The sequence below is a fragment of the Bactrocera neohumeralis genome, chromosome 2 (genome assembly GCF_024586455.1).
Source record: "Bactrocera neohumeralis isolate Rockhampton chromosome 2, APGP_CSIRO_Bneo_wtdbg2-racon-allhic-juicebox.fasta_v2, whole genome shotgun sequence".
NCBI lineage: Eukaryota > Metazoa > Arthropoda > Insecta > Diptera > Tephritidae > Bactrocera > Bactrocera neohumeralis.
The window spans coordinates 10,944,504-10,970,226 of record NC_065919.1 but is presented as its reverse complement, the minus strand read 5'-3'; the positions used below and the strand labels follow the sequence as shown (position 1 = coordinate 10,970,226).

The window sequence follows — 25,723 nt, the reverse complement described above, 5'->3', positions numbered from 1 at the left end:
AGTGTGCTTACTGAACTTTTAAATCTGCTTTGTAGGTAGGTACTCATGCGAGACAGTGAGTGTTGACGTCTGTAAGTGGTCTCTCCATTTTGTATTTGCCATTTTATCGACCAATGCTTGAGGAATGAAAAGGTAGTATAAAAATCTATATTTTATTCTACTCAACCACTTTGAAAACCAACTTATATCACTTAACCGAAAAAGGAAATGAAACAATTTCCACTTGAACGCATTTTGTAAATTTATATCCGTAATTAGTTTCGTGTTGGCCAAAAAATTCAGTGAAGCTTTGGTTGGCATAGGTTCCCGATACGTAAGACTAACAGACGGTGTCTCGCACTGATGATAAACTCCATGCTGACTGGAACATAGACTGGGTTCAAGAAAGATCGCAAAATTTCCTCGCACCACTCTCATCTCATCCAAATCTCATAGCAGTGATAATTTAAAAAAAGATCAAAATTATTTCAGAAATTTTTTCTACCGCTAAAAAAACAACCACCGCTTCTAGAGATCGAAAATCCAGCAGCTGAACATCAAGAAGTTAGCACATCCTCAGAGAGAAAGAGAGTGAGAGGGAGAAATGTGGTTCAGACCATGGCATAATAGGTTCAGTTATACTTTTCCTTTATTTTGTTGAAATCGATAGTGCTGGTCTCGAGATATGTGGTTTCTTCTAAAAGTGGGCAGTACCGTTGGTTTTTCTTGATGAAGTGGCAGCTCTTGAATTTCTTCAGGTTACTCTTGGTCCTTGATGTGGCAATTTTGCTTGTTTACATACCCGTTGAGCCAAAAATGGACTCATCGCTGAATAAAATTTAGCTCGAAAACGTCGGATCTTCTTGGAGCTTTTCAAGAGCCCTTAGAGCGAAGCGATGTCGCTTGGAAAGGTCAAGCGGCTTCAGTTCTTGCATAAGCTGTATTTTCAGCGCTTTCAATTTAATATTTCATAAAACGCGCCAAGCCGTTCCATACGTTAGTCCGAGTTGCTGCGAACGGCGCCTACTCGACTCTCCACCCTCTTCGTGTACACTCTCAGCTACGTCTGCTATATTGTTTTCACTGCGTACTGGACGTGGTCTATTCGGTCGAATATTAACCAATAAAGAATGGTGGGTCTCAAGATAAGTGATGGTGTTGCGAATAGTACATTCAGTAGGCCGGTTATGTTGACCATAAGTTAAGCGAAACGTGCAAAACATTCTTTACAGAACGTGAGTTTTCGTAGTAAAGTTGAACGATTTGAAAACGCTTTTCAGGGATTAGTCTTTCCACGATGAAATGCCAAACAATACTAAACAAAAATAATGTCAAAAAAGAGCTATCGAAAAAAGTATCTCTACTTGGATCACACGTTATCTTGACAAGCAATACGAAAACTATGAATGATCAAAAAAAGACAAATCATTAGTTGAAAATTCAAGTAAGTTTCTCTGCATATTTTCGAATTAGGGTTATAACACCTTTATTGCCATGTACATAGTCCGTATATGTAAAATTTGAAAGTAAAATTATATCTGAAAGTACAGAACTAGAGGCGACCGCTTTTCCAAATGTAATGTATTGAGGACATTACATATGCACCACTAAAGAATTTAGCACATCATTGCAACGCTCGTTCATAAAAGTTAATGTCGCTATGAGTCGTGTATGAGTATCATCACCATTCTGTGACGCATTGCAGTAACGTCTTATTACCCAACCGGTGGGTGCATTTCTAATGCCCATAAAACAGTAGCAATAGCAAGCGCAACAATAGTGCATAATAATGAGCGTAGGTCCAACAACAGTCATGGCAGACGGTATGTACCATCGTGTACTGGCCAAAAAACAACAGCAACGCGCTCAACCGAATTGTTTGTTCAATAAAAGCAAAAACTAAACCTCTAGTCAACCAAAACAAAGCTAAAGTAGCAACAAGAATACACAAACAATTAATTAAGCACAGTGGCAACACAAAAGCAAAATAAAGACAAACATTAACAATTGCAGTAAAAAACAGCAGAAGCAACAACAACACGTGTAGTAAATAAACAAAAGTGCACACATACAACTGTGGAGAGATATACTCGTAAAAATCCTCATTAAATAGTGAATACACGGTGTTGCCACAATTTTATGGCGCACCGCAGGCAACTAAAACACACCCGTTCTGAAAAAGCTTGTACAGTGGGTTATTTTCAGTAAAAAAGGTGAACAAAATTATATTGCGTAGTGTTAGGCGCATTTTAAAGTGCAATTTCATAGGTTAGTTTTAGGCTCAAAACCGGTTTAAATAGAAAAATTATAGTAATTAGTTTTTTGAAATTTTTCGAATACATTTTTGTAGAAATATGGGTTTTTCGGGTAGCACGCTGCAATTTTGTATGGTTAGTAACCTTAAGTATCTATGAAATCTGGAGTAATGCTAATCCATACGAAATTCTAGGTTCTCGGGTCTAGCAAACTGACATTTTGTTGCACATTTTCGGGTGACAGATGAAATCTGACATTTCCACAAGTTCATCGGCTAGATCACGAACTGAAAAAAAGTTAACTTCGATTGCATCGAAGCTAGAATACTTTTCACAAATTAAAAATTTTTCTACGCAAAAACTTGAGTTGGATCAGTCATTTCACATGACAGATATATGCTCTAATGGTCCGATCTAAAAAAATTGTTCAGAGATTGTGGCATTGCCTTGTAAAATAATCAATGCCGAAGTTCGTGAAGAAATCTAGATTTTGATCGTTCAGTTTATACGGCAGCTATATTTCTTTGCCTCAATAATTTCTTCGGAGATTAAACCTCTCCCTTAAGCGTTGTTCTGTGCTGAACTTTGTGAAGATTTCTCTTCAAATAAAGCAGTTTTCCATACAAATATATGACATAGATCGTTCATATCACGCAGCTATATGCCATAGTGGTCCAATGTCGGCGATACCGACAAATAAGCATCTTCTTGGAGAGAAAAGGGCAAAGTTTCAAATCTTTCTTCTTTTCGCAATTTGGCGCCAATTCGAAATACCAAGTGCAACCAAGTCCTTCACCACCTGATCTGTCCAACGGAGTGGAGGTCTTCCTTTTCCACTGCTTTCTCTGGATACTGCGTCGAATACTTTCAGAGATGGAGTGTTTTCATCCATACGGACGACATGACCAGCCAGCGTAGCCGCTGTCTCTTAATTCGCTGAGCTTTTCAATGTCGTCGTATATCTCGTTAAGCTCATCGTTCCATCGAATGAGTTGCCAATTAAAAGGACCATAAATCTTTCGCAGTACCATCCATCGTCCATGCCTCCGCACCATATAGAAGGAAATAATGAGTGAGTTCTAGAGTTTGGGCTTTGTTCGTCGAGACTACTTATCAATTGCCTACTTAGTCCAAAATATCAACTGTTAGCAAGATTTATTCTTCGTTGTATTTCCAGACTGTTGTTGTTGTTGGTGTTAATACTGGTTCCCAGATTGACGAAATTAACTACGACTTCGAAGTTATGACTCTCAACAGTGACGTGGAAGCCAATTCGCGAGTCGACAGGAGATATTTCATCTGGCCCTCATTCACTACCAGACGCATTTGCTTCACTTCGTTATCCAGTCTTGAGAAAGCAGAACTAACTGCGCGGGTATTGAGGTCAATGATATCAATATCATCGGCGTACGCCAGCAGCTGTACACTCTTATAAAAGATTGTGCCTTCTCGATTCAGCTCTGCAACTCGAATTATTCTCTCCAGCAGTAGATTGAAGAAGTCGCACGATAGTGAGTCGCCTTGTCTGAAACCTCTTTTAGTATCGAACGGCTCGGAGAGGTCTGTTCTGATCCTGACGGAGCTTTTGGTATTGCTCAACGTCAGTTTACACAACCGTTATAATTTTGCCGGGATAACAAATTCACATCCGAGACTGTTCTTTCCTTCTCATAGGGGACGGGTCCCAAACCCAGCGCACAACCCTCGGGACGAACGGTTCGCCTTCTCACATTAGCTCGTCTTCAAACGGATATTCTTTGGCTACCCGGAGGATACTTGGTCTAAGACCGGAAGTCGTGAGCTGCTTGTTCTATATGTAAAAGAATCGTTTCTGGGCCCTTCAAAGTGAAATTCATTCAGAAAACTTTCCCCACTTGCATGACACATGATTTCATGGCCAACGTTTCCATCTACAAAAAGTCTCTATTTGGTGTGTTCTATAGGCAGGGATGTTCATGTTTCTTCAAAAAGTAAAAAGTCATTGGGGAAGCTTTAGAGCCATGATTAATCTCGGCTGGAAATTGTTAGAGGCAGCCGCTGGAATCCCTTGTTCGGAATCCTCTTTAAAATATAATGGCAATTATATATAATTACCTTTATATATATATAGAGCTAAATTCTTGACCATAACATTAAATTATATGTGCTTTCTTCTTGAAATGTCTAAAAACAGGCCACTATATGTTTTTATAGGGCCTCGGCTATTTTCTTCTGTGTGTTACAGATTTCATACCAAACTTGATATACACTGTTCAGGGTATAACAAAAGCAGCAATCATCAAAAAATGCAGAAAGGTAAAGTGAATTTTACAAACGTTGTTGTTGTTTACATACTTTGCATTGTTTTTGTTATTGTTTACAGGTTAACGCTTTGTAATCGCCCCACTGGATTTAGGCTGCGCACTTTTCAGCAAAAACACAAGTCTCACCCACCACTAACCAGTATGGTTGGGAAAGCAGAATATGCGTGAGTGTGTGTGTGTGTTGATGTATGTATGTTTAATAGCTGTAGTTGCGACAGAGTCGTCAACGCTCAACTACTAGCGGCACAAAGCGGTAATTCGAGCGACACATAGCACCTGCCACTATTCGTTGCGTACATAGCTTGGGCAGCGAACCAGAAAACGCGTACACACACCCACCTACATATGTATGTATGTTTAAAACAAACAAGCTAACAATGCTTCATTCGTCTAAGCGACAATAACGGAATGTCGCAAAATGGCAGCAACGGTAAATCACATTTCCTTCATTTCCGGCTCCGGCCAGCAGAGTGCACGCTAACCGCGCTATAAAGGTGCCACAGTGGCATAACCCTAAAGCGAAGCAACGTTGAATTTATCATTTTGCAAAATGGATTGCGCGCTAAACCGCACCTTTTTGCCCCGGATCGCTACACCCCCCACACTTCTATATGCCCGATTCTGGCTAAAAGCACATTCCACTTTGTTGCTTTGTTTTTGCATGCTTGACCCGAAACAACGCCATCAAGCCGCTCGTCAGTCACTCGCCACCATACCGTTCACACGCCCATTCCACTTGCACTTGGCTGCGCTTCAGTCACTTTAACGAGCTGTCAACCAGCATAGCACATTAAAAATCTATAAAATGCCAAAGGCTATACGTGCATACAGGCATCCATACAAACCTCGCTCATCTAACGTTAGCCCACGGGTTGTTTAACAGTTTGCTAAGTACTCTGTGTGTGTGTGTGTGTGTGGGTATGGGCAAAACAATTCACTGGAAAAATCAGTCAGTCAGCGAGTCACGATGATTTTTTGGAGATGTGGCACTCGACTTTTGATTGCTGGTTTCTTGTCACTTTGTATTTAGTCGCTAGGTATGGTATTCGTAGTCGTAGACTTAAAAGGTTTAACCTTTCACTTTTGTTGCAAAACACAACATTAGTATTTTAATTATTTATTTTAGCTTGTCATATATCATATACATATATGTAATATACATTTGTTAATGTTCGTTTAGTAGGTATTACATTAAATGACAGTTTTTGAGTGCTCGTGTTAGTCATGGTCATACATTTTGTTTGACAAGTATGTTTTTGTTTCCACAAATTTCATTCAACCGTTCAAGCAAGGGTTATTAATAACTCTTGAAAAGTGGTGTTTGGGGATGATTAGTAATTTTTTTTGTAAGGTGAGTATTTTCGTTATGAGATCTTTCAATATAATTTTCACTGAAATTTTTTTATACTTAATTTGTTTGACAAAAAACTTTATGCAAAAAATTATAATTCAGTGAAAACTTCGTGTCGAAGATATGCTTTGTATATGGATTACTTGCAAATTAAGAAACTTGTGTTTAATATACATTTTAAGTAAATTAATTGAAGTAAAAATTTTAAAAGCAAACTTTAAGATTTGCATTGCAACATTTAAGAAAAGATTTTTTATGTTTAAGCACTTTGGCTTACCAATGATAATGTCGCACATAATATTCCTACAAACAAAAAAATATATAATTAAAATTAAAACTACGCTAAAATTAAAAGTAATAAAAAAAACAAGAAAAAACGTTAACTTCGGCTGCACCGAAGCTAAATACCCTACGCAGGTGCATTTCTGTTAGTAACTATGTGTTCAGTTTGTATGGAAGCTATATGCTATAGTTAACCGATCTAAACAATTTCTTCGGAGATTACATTGTTGCCTTAGAAAATAATATATACCGAATTTCGTGAATATATCTTGTCAAATGTGAAAGTTGTCCATACAAGAACTTGATTCCGATCGTTCAGTTTGTATGGCAGCTATATGCTATAGTTAACGGATCTGAACAATTTCTTCGCAGATTACATTGTTGCCTTAGAAAATAACATATACCGAATTTCGTGAATATATCTTGTCAAATGTGAAAGTTTTCCATACAAGCATTTGATTCCGATCGTTCAGTTTGTATGACAGCTATATGTTATAGTGGTCCGATATCGGCCGTTCCGACAAATGAGCAGCTTCTTGAAGAGAAAATGACGTTTGCAAAATTTCAAAACGATATCTTGAAAACTGAGGGACTAGTTCGTATATATACAGATGGACAAACAGACAGACGGAGCTCAGCTCGACATACTGATCATTTATATATATACTTTATAGGGTCTCCGACGCTTTTTTCTGGGTGTTACAAACTTCGTGACAAACTTAATATACCCTGTTCAGGGTATAATTAATATTCCAAAATCATTTATGCTCAAAACCGGATTGAAAAATCAAAAATAACGTTTTTAATATGAACAAGTGAGGAAGAGCTAAGTTCAACCGAACATATTATACTCTTGCAACTTGCCGAAATCAAAGACAGGGAAACACCTTCAGATGTAAAACATCAACCAGAGGTTCGGAATCTAAGCAATTTTATATATACAAGTGCTGTATATAACTTATACCGACATACTCGGCATAAGATTTGTCAGAAAAACGAAAATTATTATACGTAATATATGGGAGTTGGAGTAGTATTGACCCGATTTTATCCATTAACTATTATCATGCCACATACTAAGTAAAAAATATTAAGTGGGTTTCATTAAAATACCTCACATACAATCTCCAATCACATGGAGCAAAGTCAGCCGGATGTTCGAAATTCCTGGTAATGGTGGTTATATGTGGGATAGGTCAAGTTTTTAGCCAATTGTATCTATTTTAGGCACAAAACTACAGTGTGATGAGTAAAATACGATCTATCATTTTCATTGAGATAACTCAAATATTGGCCGACATATCCAGCATAAAGTCACATAGAAGTTCGAAAATCTTTATATTAGGTGTTTGGAGGCTCAGGAAACTATTGGCCCGATTCCATACCCATTTTTGATACATAGATTTATTATTACCAGGAAAGGTTTCTCGCTGAATTTCAATTATATATCTCACACATTGACCGATATTTTGGGTCAAAAGTCAATTTTAGATGCTGGGGTCCACATATTCAGTACCTAGCAGCTTGAACAGTTTTGGTTCGATTTACGTAATTTTAAGTCATAAAGTGGCACACCTCAAAGCACTATTTGTGTAAAGTTTTATCCTGATATATTAACTCGTTCTTGCTTTGTGTGTTGGTAAGTGAAAGTTTCAAATGGAATTTAAAATTGTGCTAATGTCTCTGGCGTAGTTATTAATTTATCGTGCTTTCTGTAGTTTTTAACAGCACTGTTATATAGGCACTGTTATATTGGTAAAGTTCTTACAAGGATCATCCTAAGCGAATTTGGTCTAGGAGATATTTACATTAAACCTACATATTAGAAGGCGGGGCCATGCACACTATTTCTAAGTTTATAACTGCCAAATTACAGTTCTACTTGTACAAGGTGTGTGATCACCGGAAATTCCATCGAAACTGTGCGTGAACTCATCAAAAATCAGCCGAAATCATCATTGAAATTCATGGAAATGGAATTGAACATCTGCAAAACATCGATTTATCGCATTTTGACCGAACATTTGGGCTTACGAAAGGTGTGTGCACGGTTTGCTCCGCAAAAATTTACTGACAACCAAAAATTGCTAAGAATCCAACATTCGAAGGACGATTATTTGACCAAAAAACACATTTTAACCAGTAACCACTCCCCGTACTCACCTGATATGGCACCGTGCAACTTCTTCCTTTTCGGAAAAATGCATTTGCCCATGAAAGGAAGGAGACTATTTTAAATAAAATAAATTGATTTTGCCGAAAAAGCCATTTGTTCTGTTTTTTTTTTAAGTCCTGTTTACTTTAGAACGCACCTTGTATATCTTATTTTAGCGCTAAGTTATGTCACTTTATAGGTTTTCCTTTAATGGCGTTTTATAGGCATGGCAGTGGTCCTATTACGCCCATCTACGAACTCCGGCTTACTGTTTAGCCAAGGAACATATATAAATCTTCCTTCTTTATCACTTTTCCTTCCGGCTTTGTTTTGAAAAATATTTTTTTTTTTTATTAGAGACTTTCAAAAATGTTCCATCACTTACAGCTGTTTTTGTCATTTTATTAATTGGTGGTGATTTAACCTCTTTACTACAATACAAAAAATCCTACATGCTAGCATGTTTTTAACATCAATTTCGGTATTAGCAACCATTAGCCAGAAACAAGCTCTAACATCACAGTCGAAAATAACAGTAAACTAGTGTTACCAGTTGAGAATTGTTGCCAAATCGTTGCAATTTTTGACTAACTAATCGACAAATTATAAATAATACATATGTAAATGTAATGGTTTAGCATTAATTGGTTTTATTTGCAATAAACTGTATTTTGTTAATTTTTAAATCTCTCCTTTTATTTAGAAAATAAATAAAACGATTGTGAAACAATAATAATTGCCACAGATTGGTTGAACACCTATAAACCAAATTCATTGAGGCCAAATAGCGTGGGGGCAACTGTTGTTATTGCAGCGCAGGTACACATATGTACATACTTACATATATACATGCATATGTACTATATATACACATACGAATGCTTGTACCACCATATAGATGCGATATTCAAAGCAATATAAAAATGTTCTCAATTAAATAAAATATTGTGTAAACAATAATTCAACGTATGAACATAAATTCCTGTGAATTTTTGAGGCTTTTCAAAGTCATACAATTAATTGCGCAAATATTATTGCTACACTAATATTTCTAAATATTTTTATGTGCTTACACAAATATACATAAGTATGTTTTCGAACAGAATCATGAAAGCACACACATGAATAGATATTCCTAAATATTTTTTAGTAAGAAAAAACACAAATTTTATTTTAGTGTGTTAGCAGCCGAAACAAGAAAAAACACAAACGTCAGCTGCACTGAAGGTATAATACCCTTCATAGGTGAATTTTGTTTAGCTTAAAAGGGTATAAAAAGGTTTTTATGTTGATTTGCCTCGATCTGTTGGTTAGGAAGCTATAAGCCATGGCAGTCGGAGCTCAACGATTTGTTTCGAGATTGACAATTATACACAAATTTCGTGAAGATATCTTGTCAACTAAAAACAGTTTGCCATATAAAAACTGATGTTGATCGTTCAGTTGGCATGACAGCTATGTACATATATACAAAAGTGTTCCGATATCGACAAATAAGCAGATTCTTGAAGAGAAAATTTATTTATTTTTTTGTTTATTTTTTGCAAATTTTTAGATCAATGTCTTGTAAACTGAAGAATTAGTTTGCAAACAGTCACATATGGCTAAATCAGCTCAGCTCGATACGCTGATTATTTTATAGGGTCTCCAACGATTCCTTCAATATGTTACAACTTCGTGGCTTAGTGTGTCGTCAGCCGAAGAAACTAGCTTACAACTATCGGTCCAAAACTGAACTCTAAATATTTGTGCTGCATGCTTTCGACAATAATCGCATAAATTTAGGTACATGCAGAGTCTACCATCTACACAGCTCGTGGCGGCCATGTTTGATTAAAGACATGTTTCAAATTTTGTTAGTGCAAATTTTGCCATAACGTCATGTTACATTTCACCAAAACGATTCTTACAAAACTATGAGCTTTGCAATTTGAAATGATTTTTTTTTTTCATTGAGTTATAAAATTCATATGAAAAAGATTTTTTTCTTTACAGTAATCAAATTTTAACCGTTAATAACTTTTAAACGGTTAAGTTTACGAAGAACTCAACATATTTTTTCTTTTCTATATTTGTATAGAGCATTAAATTTCCTACATAATCCGTAAAACGAAATATTTTTTCAAGTACTTGGAAGTGAGATACAATTTTTTCTATCTGCTAATAAGAAAAAATAAAGAACATTTAAACGGAGGATCTTCACGCTACAGTTATGAGCTCCACTTTGAGAGTTTTTCTTAAAGGTATTTATCAACCAATTTTTCAGAGTACCAAGCGAAAAAAAAATACTATTATTTTTTTTTACCCACCCTAATACACATATTAAGTATATGTGTGTAAGTACGTGTGTATTGTAATTTTCCCACGTCAATCGCAGCATGCACGGCATAAAACCACACGTGCGCAGCTGCTTTCTAATCACACAATTGTAATCACTCGAACACACCGCACACTTAAAACCACAACACCGAGAATACCCGCACGCATTAAAATAAACATTCACACCCAGAACAACCCGCAATGACACAAAGCTTCCGTATATTTACAATGTGCATTTCCAGAGCATTTAGCCTTAAAAGCATATAAGTGTGTGTAATGGATGCCTGCTGTAGGTGTGGATGCCTTTTGACATCGTCAGCACATGCTTAAACGTCTGTAACTGCGCAATCATCACCAGTCTCAAAGGCAGTGTTTGCCATATACAAACACAAATACAAACGCCAAACAAACACATGCACGCGGTTAAGCTTTACACTTCATTTAACTAATATTGAGACCCTTCGGTTGCCACTTGCTTTAACCCAGTGAGAAGGATTAGTGAACGCGTGCCAAGACTTCATAAATAAATAAATATTATATCAATAAAAATTAATCTTAATCTCGACCTCTTGTCACTAATGTTGTTAAAATGTTAGCAACTAGAAGGGGAGGCGTTCAGTTGTAATGAAATTCTCAAGCGAGCAAAATGTGGAAGCAAGTTTTAGCGAGTTGTAGCTATGTAAGTGTTAGCGTTAGTGTGGATTACACACGCTCGTAGGTATCAGGTAAAGATGAACTGTAAAGTGATGTACATACTATATGTGAATAAGATTTTCGAACAACTTAGATGTCTAAGTTCTGGAAAGTAGAGAATTTTAAGAATATAACAACCCTAAGCAGAATGACGTAAACCAGTTTTCGTTCCAGATTAGCAATGATTCTCAGTAAAACTGGAAATTTGATGTGATTTAAATATATGTATGCATCTCATCTACGAATACCAGCTGTTAAAGGAAAACAAAATTTGCACATATTTTAACAGGTCCCCTGAAAAGTATCTGGTCTGACACATAGATGGCGCTAGTAGAATTAAATCCATTTGATTTTCAGTTATCCCTAACCTTCAAAAGATATAAATTTGACGGCTGATTAGTAATATAAGTATATCATCTTGAGTGAAGAAACTTTTGTTACTCTGAAAAAGGTTAAAAAAGAATTTCGCGTGTTAATAAAATATTGCTTTTTGAAGGTAAAAAATACATTTAAAGCAAAAAATTGTCTTGATAACGAGTTTCCGGACACTGCCCTAGGAAAACGAACCATCAAAGTTTGATATGCTAAGTTTAGACGTGGTGATATGAGCACCGAATACGGGAACCCAATGGACGCCCAAAAGAAGTTGCTACCGACGAAAGCATCAAAAAAGTCCAAAAAATAATTTTGGTTGACTGCAAGTGAAGTTTTTCGAGGTAGCAAGCACTATAAAGATATCAACTGAAAGTGCACATCATATCATTTCCAAATATTGAGGTATGGGAAAGCTCTGTGCAAAGATGGTGCCGCGCGAGTTCATTTTTGATCAAAAACAACGATGAGTTGATGATTCGGAGCATTGTTTGGAGAGATTTAAGCATAATAAACCCGAGTTTCTGCGTCGATATGTAAACATGGATGAAACATGGCTCCATCATTTCACTCCGAAGTCCAATCGATAGTCATTCGAGCGGACTGCACACGATGAACCTGCTCCAAAGCGTGAAAAAACGCAACTTACGGCTGGCAGGCTTATGTCGCCTGTATTTTGGGATGCGTATGGAATAATTTTTATTGATTACCTTTAAAAAGGAAGGACCATCAATAGCGACTATTATATACCGTTATTGGGCCGTTTGAAAGACGAAATAAACGAAAACAAAAGAAGAAGGACTTGAAGAAAAAGTACTGTTTCACCAAACAATGCAACTTCAGTGAAATTGGGCTTCGAATTTATTCAGCATCCACTGTATTCTCCAAATCTGACCCTCGCTGGTGAAAAATTTTCATCGAATAAAGTGGTACCGGTACCGGAAGTTGGAGGGTCGCTATAATCGGAGTATCATTCTTTAAGGAACTATGTTAATACAAATCTTTATCATCGACTTCAAAATAGGCCTACTTCAATTCAATAAAAGCATGTCAACGCTTAATGCAATTTTCCATAAAACGTATTTTTTTTTAGACGTGTGGTTTTCAATGACGCATTATATTTTTCGGACTTGATCCTTTTGACAGCTGTCACTCAATTTATGCTCAGTTTGTTTTGCCCAACAAAGGTGATAATTCGAGCAACCATTGATCGGTTTCATTCAAGTTTCCTATAGTGGATAATGCGCATCCTCAGAGATGCCGCAGAGTGAGCAACGAAGGCGCTATTGAGAAGAATATTAAAGAAGGCTCAAATGAGTTCATGCGCCATCGCGCGTAACAATCAACCTTAGCACGGAAGGATCTTGCTTTGCGTGCTTGCAAAATCAAACTCAACAAGTCACTATTACGTGCGCTCTAAGGGCAGAGAAAAACATTGAAATGAAATAATAAATTTATTGAAGAAGACTTTGGAAGAAGAACGTCAGATTTAACACCGCTGAACTATTTTTTGTGGGTTTATGTGTAAAGACGATTGTCTACGGAGATAAGCTCGAGATGACTTGTCGGAAATTGAGACTCTCAGCTGGATTTTATCTAGCCCACTGCGGTGTATTCGTTTTTCGCACGACATAACCTAGCCAGCTATAATTCACTGAACTATCTTTTAATTCCCTGAACGATGTCAGTGTCGTCGTACATAAGTATATCTCGTACAGCTCATCGTTCCATCGAATGCGATATCGCCGTTGCCAATGCGCAAAGGACCATAAATCTTTCGCAGAACCTTTCTCTCGAAAACTCGTAACGTCGACTCATCAGTTGTTGCCACCGTCCATGCCTCTGCACCATATAGCAGGACGAAAATATTAAGAGACTTCTAGAGATTGGCCTTTGTTCGTGGAGAGAGGACTTTACTTCTCTATTGCGTTGGCTTTCGAGGCTGACATTGTTGTTGGTGTTAATACTGGTTCCCAGATAGACGAAATTATCTACAACTTCGAAGTTATGACTGTCAACGTAAATTACATTCATTAAGTTATATGCGTTTTATTTCTTCAAGAATATCACATGTCTGAAAAAGTTACAAGCGTCCAATCCAGGAAAAACATTAGTCCGAATCAAATTTGATCTTAAGTAGCACCGATAAACATATGTACACTATATGCGTTCAATTAAACGATTAACATTAAATTTTTTAGAGACAAACTAACCTAAGTGCAAAATTATGCTTGTCAATAGCTTTGTGGTGAAATGTCACTACATAGATAGACAGTTTGACGCCATCCAAATTTATTTTCTTCATTAAGCGAGAAAACATGTACGTTGAAATTTCACTTTTGACATTTTACGGATCTTTCATCAGGTAATTTGACATAAAGAAGACCGCGAATGAGATAATACAAAAAACTTTCCAAACCGGGCCAAATGGGTCGAGAACTTTTAGTAAGATGTATGTAAGTATGTATGTAGAGATAATCAAAATGCCATGAGCGAGTTGTTACTCATTTTCCGATGCAATGTTTGCCAAATTTTACTCAAGAAAAACCTATCTAAATGGCGCTTCAAATTTTTTTTTATTTTTCCTTAATTAGGCATGACTTATAAAGGCCTTGGCAAAGAATTTAACTTTTTTTCGAGTTAAGAAAATATTACCACTTATTTAGCTATAAAATATATAATAAAATATATAGATACATATATATGTGTACACATATGTGTCTGCATATACATACATATGTACATACATACTTGTATATAATGTAGAAGGGAAAAAACCAATTGACACCAAAAATAGGCGAAAATATTTGTGCCGCTTGGCCAAAAACGATTTTTCTCAGCGTCACAGTGGAGACCAGCTGACTTAAATGGTCATTATGGATAAGGGAGGTATTCATATAGTATTATGGCTCGTTAAGTTATTTTTAGCTTTTTTCACAGCACCACAGCAATTTAAAATTTATTTTAAAATGAAATGAGCAACTTTTTTAATTCAATTAGCTGATGGACGGTGCGCTCTAACCCAAATCTCTATTCACAACATCACTCTTATTTCCATTATTAGTTTTCAAACGGCAACACCAACAGAGTTCACACCAAATCAGCGCTGCATTTACTAATAACGCATAACCCGCATTGCCAATCATTGCATCAGAATTACTGCTTTGCGCTTTTCCTTAAAAAAATAAAATAAATAAATAAATACTAACCTGCGCGGCTTCTCTTCTTGCGTTATTGATGAAACAAACGAATTCCAAACATTGCACGGTTCTACGCTTGATCGCATCCATGCGCACTGCACCCCAGACCAGCGGACTGCACTCGGTTCCACAGTTTAAATTACCATTCAAAGTTACGCTTCAATGAATTGCACTTATTTGGGCTTACAGAGCGTGTACGAAGTGTAAAAAACACGCCGACCGAGAACGGGCAAATGAGTTTACGAGATTCATGTGGCGCGTTGCAAATATACTTCTAAATACATACATACATATATGTAGTAAGAAGTAAAGTAAACACACTCACAAGACTTCGCGCTGTTTATTGTTTGTCAATTGAGGCGGACAGTGGCTCGTCATTACTCTAATGAAGAGTCCATCAACGATATGGGCTGGCGGCAAGACAAGGCGGAAAGCCAAGTCAGCTGATTGACAGACAGACAAATAAACAACAAATGGCAAGTGAATGCCTGTCACTTGATTAGCGGAATTATTGCTGTTTTTTCCCCTCTTTTTACGTATTTCCTTACTTTATTTATGAATTGATTCTTTGTATTTCATTGGTGATTGAGTAGTGAAGAGTTTGGTATTAACGCAAATTGTAATAGATCTGTATGGCCACTTGTTGGAATACCTGCGATCCCATGTCACACATACGTTGTGAAGCTATAAACAACTTTATAGGTTGTTCAATTATAAACTACGATATAATTATATACATACATATGTTCTATATGTACATTTAGTTCATTATGATGGAATTTACTATCGACTTAGTTCCACGTTTCGGATAGTCAAGTTCTCATCAACTCATAAAAAGCCTGACTCACAAAATAATGACTGAAAAAGAAATGTTATACTGTTTACTCTTTATTCTTTTATTATTTTTCCATTTTATTCCTACCATCCGAAATATATTAATATATCTGTACCCTCCAAATACAGCCAAACTCTGGCGGCTCCTTCTCTGCACATACATATATAAAACGAAAGGGAGCTATAGTTGTTAAGAATCCTTTGGAGGAGAGGGACAGTGAGGTGCACTCTATCAATGCCAGCTTCAGACTTCCTGACTATTGCAATATATTCCAAGCCAAGGTAGCAGCCATTAAGGTAGCTGTAGATCTGCTGCTCCGCAGTTGAACTTCCTTCAGAGAAGTGACCTTTCACTCTGATAGCAGAGCAGCGATTCTAGCCTTGAACTCGTTTACAGTGCGTAAATGAAGTCACTACCAATAGCATCGAGTGTCTTCGTGATACGACTGGTATGGGTACCTGCCATAGCGGAATCGCAGGAAATTGTAAAGCTGATGAGCTGGCAAGGAAAGACCCCCCAAAACCGCTATCTGCAGAATGGGAGCCTGTCGGTGTCCCCGTTTCCTGTTGTGCTCTACTACTAGATAGCTGGGCTTCAGTTATCCAGCGCTGGGCCCCAATATTGTTGTGCTCTACAACTCCGGGTCCGTTCCGGTTACGTAGATAGCTGGGCTACGCGGAAGCTTATCCAGCGCTGGGCCCCCATGTTGTTGTTGTTGTGGTAGCGGCAGAATTCTGCCGAGTTGACAGTCCGTGACCAGAAAAATCCGAGTCCGTTCCGGTTACATAGACTCGATTGTCGTGGGAACGAACTGGGCTATCATCAGTACTTGCGCTAGCCTCTCCCTAGTTGTGAGGCTTTTAACAGGCCATTGCGCTATAGGATCCATGATGTAAGGTTAGGAATCTTCCCAGACGCCAGAAGCTGTATGGAGAAGATGAGGTGGAAACAACTCAACACTTCCTTCTTGACTATTCGGCGCTTGGGAGTTTTTTTGTAATTATAACTTCAATAAATACTAAAAAAATTACAAAAATATGCATATATTTTTCCAAAATTAAATCAAATGCTAAAGCTCTATGCGTGAATCGAACATTACAAATGGTATATATCCCACGCATGTTGGAAGAAATTAAAGAAGAATATTTCCAAATCTCGAGTCACGCTAAAAGTCAATTAAAAACTCGCAGCTAAGTAGCTAGCAACAAGAAAGAAATTTACTAGCAAGCAAACTACTTAGACAGCAGCGTATTGATAATAAAGCATAGAAATGAAAATCACGGAAGCATCCAGAAATTATATACATCAAGTAATCAAACACCTTGTCTCTATTATCGCTAATATTTTCAAGCCATTTACATAACTATAAAGATAAATAAAAATTCATGAAGTGGCAAAGACGTAAGTCTTACAGGTGCCACAAAAAACATCAGATTTACTTTACCAAACCACGAACATATCTAAAGACAAACAGAGATAAAGGCAGCTCATCGACTATCATTGGATCCATCGATATGATAATTTATGCATAATTATGCAGATATCACAGTAGCGTGCATTAAATGTGAACAAGGCACAGTGTATGGTATATGATACGATTATATGACAATCAGCTTAAAGCTCATGTTGATTGGTACGGTAAAATTCAGCCGAAAAAATTTAAAAGGTTAGAGGTCCAATTGTGAATTTCAAAAAATCCATGTTTTCAAAGTCGGTGAGGTAAATTTCTGCGAAGATATCACTAATTGTCAGATAATGATAAAAGGATTAATATTCTTGTTAATAATTTCGATTTTTTATGAAAAGTTCATTTTTACTAAAAACGACTTTTTATGGGAAGCCACTATTTTTACTGGTCGTTCGATCATTACTTTTATGCATCTATTGAAATAATACATTGGAGATAATTTTAAGCAGGAAAATCATCCTCATTGTCAGACAACTTTTTTTGGTGGTCCTATCAGAGATTTCGTTTGCCAACTTTGAGGGAAGGTGTTTATGATTTCAAAATTAAGAAATACTTCTCGTAAAAGTTTACACATCATTTTTCTTTAAGGGGGTATTCTGGTCTAGGATTTTGAAAAAATCGATTTTTTTTTTGCATATTTTGAAAGTTTTCACTTCCAAAAATATGACCTTGGAAGTATTTTTCAAAATTCGACTTATTTTCGGAGATACAGCCGATTTTGTGACGTCGCGTCGGTGTTCACTAGAATTGTCTCCTAAACTTTAACGCGTTTTTCTCGAAACTACTTTTTTGAGGTGGTTGACATTATATCTCAAGTTCTACTAAACCGATTCCTTTGAAATTTGGTATATATCTTCTTTATACAATGCTCTATCGTGTCTGCCTTGGATTTCCAAAAATTTTGATTTGAAGTATTTTTAAAAAATTCGAAAAGGTCGAAAAAATCGGGTCAAAAAAATTTTTTTTTTTCAAGTCGACGCCATTTTGTTATTTTTTGTTTTTTTAATAATCAAACCGATAGCGACTTACTAATGAAGGGTTGAAATCACGTCAACCAGGACGCACCGTTTTTTGAAGCCCCCACTCCACCGGCCCGTATCTCGACGAATTTTGGTTTTTTTCTTGCAATTTTTTTTTATATTAATAAAATGTCAATAAAAAATATATAAAAAAATGGATAGTAAAAATGTTTTCCATTTATTTTTTATCTTAGTTTAAAAAATGCCTAAAATTCATGCGTCTAGACCAGAATCCCCCCTTAAACAAGTCAGCCCTGAAAAATCAATTGCTATACACGCATTTAAGCTTTCTTTAATAAATTACTGTAATTGCACTTTTTCAACTCACCACTGTATATGCAATATTCACACCAGAGCCGCTACTTTACAGTTAACATTTGCATAAAACCATAATAGCGTATATACAGTATACATGTGTGTGGATTGTGTTATGGATAATAGAAATTAATTGTCAAGTTGACAGCTTGATTGCCAATCAAAATGTGGTGATACAAGTGTAAGCCGCAAACAAATGTAGGCGCACAAAAACACAATACATACACACATATGCATAGTGTATGTATGATGTACATATGTTTTAATTATTTCTATATTCGTACAATGAAAAATTGTCATTTGATTGCCAGTGAACGCGTACTAAATTTATGGCTTCATTATGGGGCACACCTAATGTAAAATTTCGCAAAATTCCAAATTTTTTCTTCTTGCATATATCGATAGTCTATATTTTCACAAATCATATACTAGAATTGTAAATGAATATTTCAAATATTTTTTGAGTTATAGCCTTTTAAAGTGTTGCTGTCAATGTCAATGTAGGAGTTTATCTTTCAACGCATTTTTCTCGCAACAGCATTTTTCAAATTTGCTACAGCGATTATAATCAATAATTATTTGACAAATTATCTAATCACACTTTCATATTTTTTTGCATATTCTCTATACAGTTCTCTGTGCAATGACCAAATATTTTTTTGAGCTGATCAAAAATCGAATTTTTACAGGCCACGATCAAACGATCAAAATTTTGTCTAATATTCTAGAATTTTCAAAAACTCGATTTTTTTTATTTTATTTTCCTAATGTACATATATTTAAGAATACACACAAAAAATTTTGTATCGTTCCGGTGAATATTTTCGAAGTTACACCCAAATTTGAAAAGACGTTTCAGAGTGCTTGGAGGTACAAGCCCAAATTTTTAACGCGCTTTTCTCAAAATGGTGTTTCCAAAGTCGGTAACTAACTCGAAAACGGTTATAGCGATTGATACCAAAGTTTAACATGAGCTTCTTAAATATATTTTTGTGAAAAATATATATTTTTTTTAAATTAAAACTTTTTTTTTTTAATTAAAAATTTTATTTTGATTATTTATTACTTTGATTATTTACTACATTTAATATTACTTTAGCGAAATCTGTTTGGTTTGTTAATTTCATAGGTTCTAACTCAAAGATTAATGGCCACCGCAAAACGCCTTTTTTGAGAGGAGCTCCCGGAGATCAGCTGTAGCTCCTTTGAAAATACATATTTTTGTTAATACAAGTAGTAAGTCTTAAAATACACTTAATAGATACTATAATATGTGTACAATTTTTGGACTAATAGGTTTAAAAGTTGTCTCAGAAAAAAATCTGGAAAATTCGCCTTTTTCAGCCTTCTAACAGTATATAACCCCTATGTATAATATCCACTTATATTCTGGTTAGAAATTCGAAAAAATCGATTTTTTTTTGCATATTTTTATAGTATAACCTTTCAAGAAAATGTCCCTAAGAGGATTTTTCGAAATTCAAATTATTTTCCGAGTTACAGCTCATTTTGTGACGCGCCGACAAAACCGTTTCGCAGCCTTTCTCAAGCTTAAAACTCGTTTTTCTCATAACTACTTTTCTAGAAACGGTGTGCATGATATCTCAAGTTCTACTCAACCGATTCACATGAAATTTTACACAGAGCTTTCTTATACATTATAGTATCGCACTGCGAAGAGCTTTCGAAAGAATTTTTTTTTTTTTTAAAAAATTCCGAACCACAAAAAAACAGGGAAAATACGAAACTTTTTTTCAAACCTCCACCATTTTGTAATTTTTTTTTTAAAAACGTTTCGTAGTGCAATAACTACACTTTTACTCTTCATGGATTTCGCATAAATTTTCTTTTTAGGTCACGGAAAGGATTTATATCCTGCACACCAGGACAAGCTATTGTTTCATCAGTCTCTACTTCGCCGACCTGCAGTTTTTTTTAATTTACTTTTTTTTCTTATATTATTATATTTATGTTTTGTATTCTTAGAATATCAATAAAAAGCATGTAAAAAAATGGATAGTCAAAATAATTTTTGATTTTTTTTATCGCGTCCAAAAAAATACCTAAAATTCGGGCTTCTAAACCAGAATACCCCTTTAAAAACCCATATTTTATCAATTTTTGTTTTTTTTTTTTGTCGACGGTAGCTCTTTGTACGGACAATATTTGCTAAAGAGAATTATTTTTTAGATCCCATCTACGGAGGTGGCTACAATCATTGTGACAGTAGAAGACCTTTTCTTTAGCGCAGTCGGAGAAAAATAATAAATTTTTCTTCAAACATTTTACTGTGTGTTCTCAAAACATCTATAAATGTACGCTTAACATTTTAAAGCAATTGACATAGTTTTTTTATTGTTTTTTTTTTTTTTAATTTTAATTCCTAAAATAGCCTGTTTTAGCCTGTGGCACAAGGAATGCCCCTTAAGTCATATGTTAAAGATACAAACATACTTATCATCACCTAAAATGCAAAATAACGTAACATCACTTTTCATAAGCTTACGGGCGAAGGAAAAACGATATATAGAAAAAACTCATATAAGAACAAAATTTGAGTTTTGGTTATAAAATGGTTATATATTGGTTATAATATGGTCATATATTGGTTATATATTGGTTATATCTGACAACGGAAGCTGAAAATTTTATGCTACGTATATGTCATATGATGTAATTTATGATTTTACGTTATTTTGCAATTTAGTTGACGATATGTATATATGTATGTGCATAGATCAGTCTACACACCAATTAAAATTTTAAGTATGTGAAGACGATCTGTTGACGCCTCACAATTGTAGCAAGCTAGACTGTGATAAAGTGCAGTTTACTTAACATTTGGCACTTCAAATTTTAAATATGCGCCACATATCCAATTACACGTAAACATATGTATATACATACCATAAGTATGTATGTATTGTATATAAATGTGGCTACTAAGGAAGCATAAAAGTGCGCGAACGCCCATAAAAACATTTGTACGCATTTATATTTGCTCGTTGTGTCTGTCTAAAACCACTCATAATTTACAATTTTATAATTTACAATTAGTTGATTCGTGCCCGCTTCATATGCATTAAGCTGAGCTCGCAGAGCAACACCCGACACTAGCGCTAAATGAAGTCCTAAGCGAGTCATAAAGAAATACAAAATAATTTGACTTTGTGACCAAGCGGACACTTGATGGCTTTTTGCGCCATAATCGTAATTTATAAACTAATAGTAGACACATGTTACTACAAAATACGTCACATACAATACACACATATATGCGCATGAGTATGTGTGTGTGTGTGTGTGTGTGGCGTACAGACATTTGCCGCCCGCACTATTTATTCTCTAACGTCCGTTGGCGGTTTGAGTGCGCTTTTATTGTAACACAATTATTATTCGTTGTTGTTGTAGTTTCTATTTTTCAATTTCCATTCAATTGTTATTACTACTGCTGTGTAATATTATGGTAATTTGTGTCGAAAAGCTTCAGGCGCTAAACATATGATTTATGTGGCATGTACACTTGTCTAGCAATGTGGATGCATGTATGTGTGTAAGCGCAAATTTATGCAGGCGTTGAAGTCATTCACGAGAATAACCAAGAAATAGTGAAAATAACCACATTTGAATAACATACTAAGTACTATAAGCGAACTATATGTGGAAATGGCAATAAATTGTTTTGTGATTATCGGGTTTCGCCTTGTACAATGTGTTGCTTCATAAGCTGAAAATTGCATAAATCAAAGTGTAATAATTAATTGACTTTTTAAGTCAAGGCGCTTAGATAGTGAAGACAGTTGGAATTTCATAATTTATGACGATATTCAGTTTACGGCAATGTTTTACAATTTGTTTAGCTCTATGAAGATCAAGAGTGGGAACAGAGAAATGAAAGTAATATTTTAGAGATTTTCAATTATTGAAATGTTAATTTATCTATGAACTTCTGGTTGTAGCTGGGCGCTTGAGTCGCAATCAGTGGTAGGTGAAAATATGTCTTAGTAAATATAAAGTCTCGATATATTAATTGATTTGTATACTGGAAGGTGAAAGTTTCAAATGGAATTTTAACATGTGTTATATGAGAAGTAGACGTGGCTGTAGTGTGATTTCGCACTGTAACATAAGACTGTCAGAAAAATGTCACGAACCAAAATTTTTGTTGAAATCGATCAGGCGGGTCTTGAGATATGTGATTTCACCTAAAAGTGGGCGGTGCCTTGCTCATAGTACAATTTTGACCCCAACTACATTAAAGGCCTCTCATATAATTTCGGGGGTTAAATTTACTATCTCTGGCGTGTTTAGTTATTAATTTGTCGCGTTTTTTGTACTTTTTAACAGTACCGATATATGGAGAGTAGGCGGGGTTATCTTCCAATTTCATCCATTTAAGTTTCTACAAGTATAATATTAGTGTTAGACGAATTTGTTTGTTTTAGCTTTAGTGATTTAGAAGATATATACATCAAAGATAAAGTGGGCCACGCTCACTTTTTCAAAATTTTTGGCCCTTTGCTACTGCGATTCCCTGTGCCAAATTACAGTTTTATATCTTAATTTAGTGCTTAGTTATGGCAGTTTATAGGTTTTCGGTTAATGGCATGTTGTGGGCGTGGCAGCAGTCCGGTTACGTCCATCTACGAGCTTGTGCTTTCAAATTTCGTCAAGATATCTCAATTTTTACTCAAAATGCAGCTTGCATGGATGGACGAACGGACGGACAGACAGACCCGACTTTCAACTCGTCTCGTCACCCTAATCATATAACATATGTACATATGATAGTCGAAAAAGTCGTTTCGTATTTTATCAATCGATGTCGTTACAGTCGTATATCTCCAGTGCTACCAATCACATTGTGTCATGCCGTATAGTGTTGGAAAGGTGAGATACATATCTTTGATGACTCGATAAAAAACTGGGAGAGCTTGGCTGGAAAGTTTTGATATATCCACCATATAGCCCTGACCTTGCACCATCGGACTATCAGAGAAGCTGTGAAAATTACTTCTCCCAGTTTTTCGCCGAGAAACCAGAAAAGTTTTACACTGATGGAATAATGTCTCTAGCTAAAAAATGGCAAAAGTCGACCAAAATGGTGCATATTTGGTTGATTAAAGTTCATTATAAATATAAAAAAAAAATAAGTTGAAGTTTGATTAGAAATACGAAAAGACTTTTTCGACTACTCAATATAACCCTATATTTCGATTAGTATTAGGTGATACATACAACCGTGGGGTGAACAAAACTACTATACTCTGTAGCATTTTTTAATTTATCGACTCATAACGGCAAGCACCAGTATTTTAATTAATAGCTCTTTTTTAGAAAATACAAAAATGCGTCATAGAAAATACAGTGGAACCAAAAGTAACCGAATTTTTTCGTTTTTATAATTTGAAGTGTCTTCTTCTTCTTAATTGGTGTCTATTCTACCAAAATAATGAAACTTGTTGACTTGAAAAGTCCGTATATGTTCGGAAAGACTTTTAAATATAAGGCCCTGTTGCACTACTATTTTTATATACATTACTGTATCTACATATATAGCGTTGAAATGAAAATGATGAATGAAAGGACAACCTTTAGGAGTTACTGCCTCATATCAAATCAGCTTCAATTCAATCAGTACAATATTATAATATTATCAATTTTGATTATAATATCTTAAAATTTAAAAACTTACTTTATTTAAGATAACTTAAGCCAAGTCTCACAAATATATATATACCTGCAGAATAGAGAAGATTTATTAAATTTATTATTTATGGAGTAATTAAAGCATACATTTAAAGAACAAAATACAATTAACTAATATGTGTATTCATTTAAATGAATATTTTCTTAAGCATAAAATGGTATTTCCACGAATAAAAATTGAAGTCGAGCAAATATGTATGTAAGAAAAGTATTTTTATACCAACCCTCTATTTTGGTTCTATTCTACCTCAAAAACACTAACACCAAAGTATTGCACATTTCGCAAAGTGGTCACTGTATGCAACAGGAATCCACACACCTGCTCACACGTTTAATGGAAAATCCTTTTTCAATCTCCTTTCACACATGAACTGCAAATAATGCTTTTGGCATATTGACACACTATGGTATTTCTACGAATCGAATGCCGATCAAAAACTGCACGCGCACACGTTATTGTGCTCAGTTGTAGTTGCAAATTATCCAGAATACCCAAGGTACTCAATGAAATTGAACGAACAAAAGCAGTAAAAGTGCACAAGCAGATTTGGCGAACAAAGGACTTGGTATGGCTGAAATGCAGGATACAAATCCTTAACATATAATTGTATAATTGTAGCTCGGAGAGTGTTTGAAGCGGCGCAGTGGCCAATACAAAATGAACGCTGAAACAGGTGCAAATTTTTATGACTTAGTTTTACGATAGCATATGACACTCTATTTCATTGCATTTACATAATTATATTAAGGGTCGCACGTAGTGTGAAGTTTAAAAAATCATTTTTACTCATTTCGAAAGCTTATACTTTTGAAAATAACATATAAAAATTTAAAATGGATATCTCAAATCGTTTTTGAGTTATAGGCTACTAAAGTGTAGACGCTCAGTTCCATCAACTTCAACTTTGGACGTGTTTTTTTTTTCAAGCAATTTTAAAATTTGCTTGAGTAATTACTTGCAAACAATTGATCTTATTTATATCTATATCGTTGTCCGATCTGGTCGATTTCGACAAATGATTAATAGAATATTAACAGACACTTATGTATATTTTTCTAATCCCGAAAAATTAAATTTAACCTAAAAAGTCGCTGACTCGAAACTGTTTTTAGACCCATAATCTCTTGGACAAAAATGTTCAGCATGTTTCGAAGAACAATTCACGCGCACACGGTATTAGACAATTCTTAGTTTCATTTGCGAACCTTTTCAATGAATATTATCCGCTTAAGCAAGCCTTTAGTGTGAGTAGTAGGGTCGAAAAAAAGATCGCTTAAGTCTTAGAAACCCGAATTGACAATGTACTCTGTAGCCATTCAGGCAGCACCATAATGGAATAGTCAATCATAATAATAGTGATAAAGAGAAAAAACTGAGAAGCCCTCATATCCTTTTTTGTTGTTTCATTTGCCATTTAGCAACCTGAATAAATAGTGTAGAAGTTTCAGTTTAGCTTACTATAAAAAA

At 35.4% G+C, this 25,723-nt stretch overlaps 1 protein-coding gene across 5 annotated transcripts in view; it reads right to left on the bottom strand.

Annotated features, from left to right (window-relative positions):
* The window catches only part of LOC126751424 (extracellular sulfatase SULF-1 homolog), a 116,947-nt gene that overhangs the window by 60,554 nt on the left and 30,670 nt on the right, over positions 1-25,723 (bottom strand). Inside the window, exon 1 of one of the 5 annotated variants that reach the window (XM_050461675.1) lies at positions 24,242-24,284. The exons of 3 other annotated variants lie outside the window; for them this stretch is intronic. The gene's annotated coding sequence lies outside the window, so the exon portion shown is untranslated. Of the gene's footprint in view, positions 1-24,241; positions 24,285-25,723 lie in introns of those variants that run through there. One more of the 5 variants, XM_050461678.1, reaches the window with a different exon arrangement.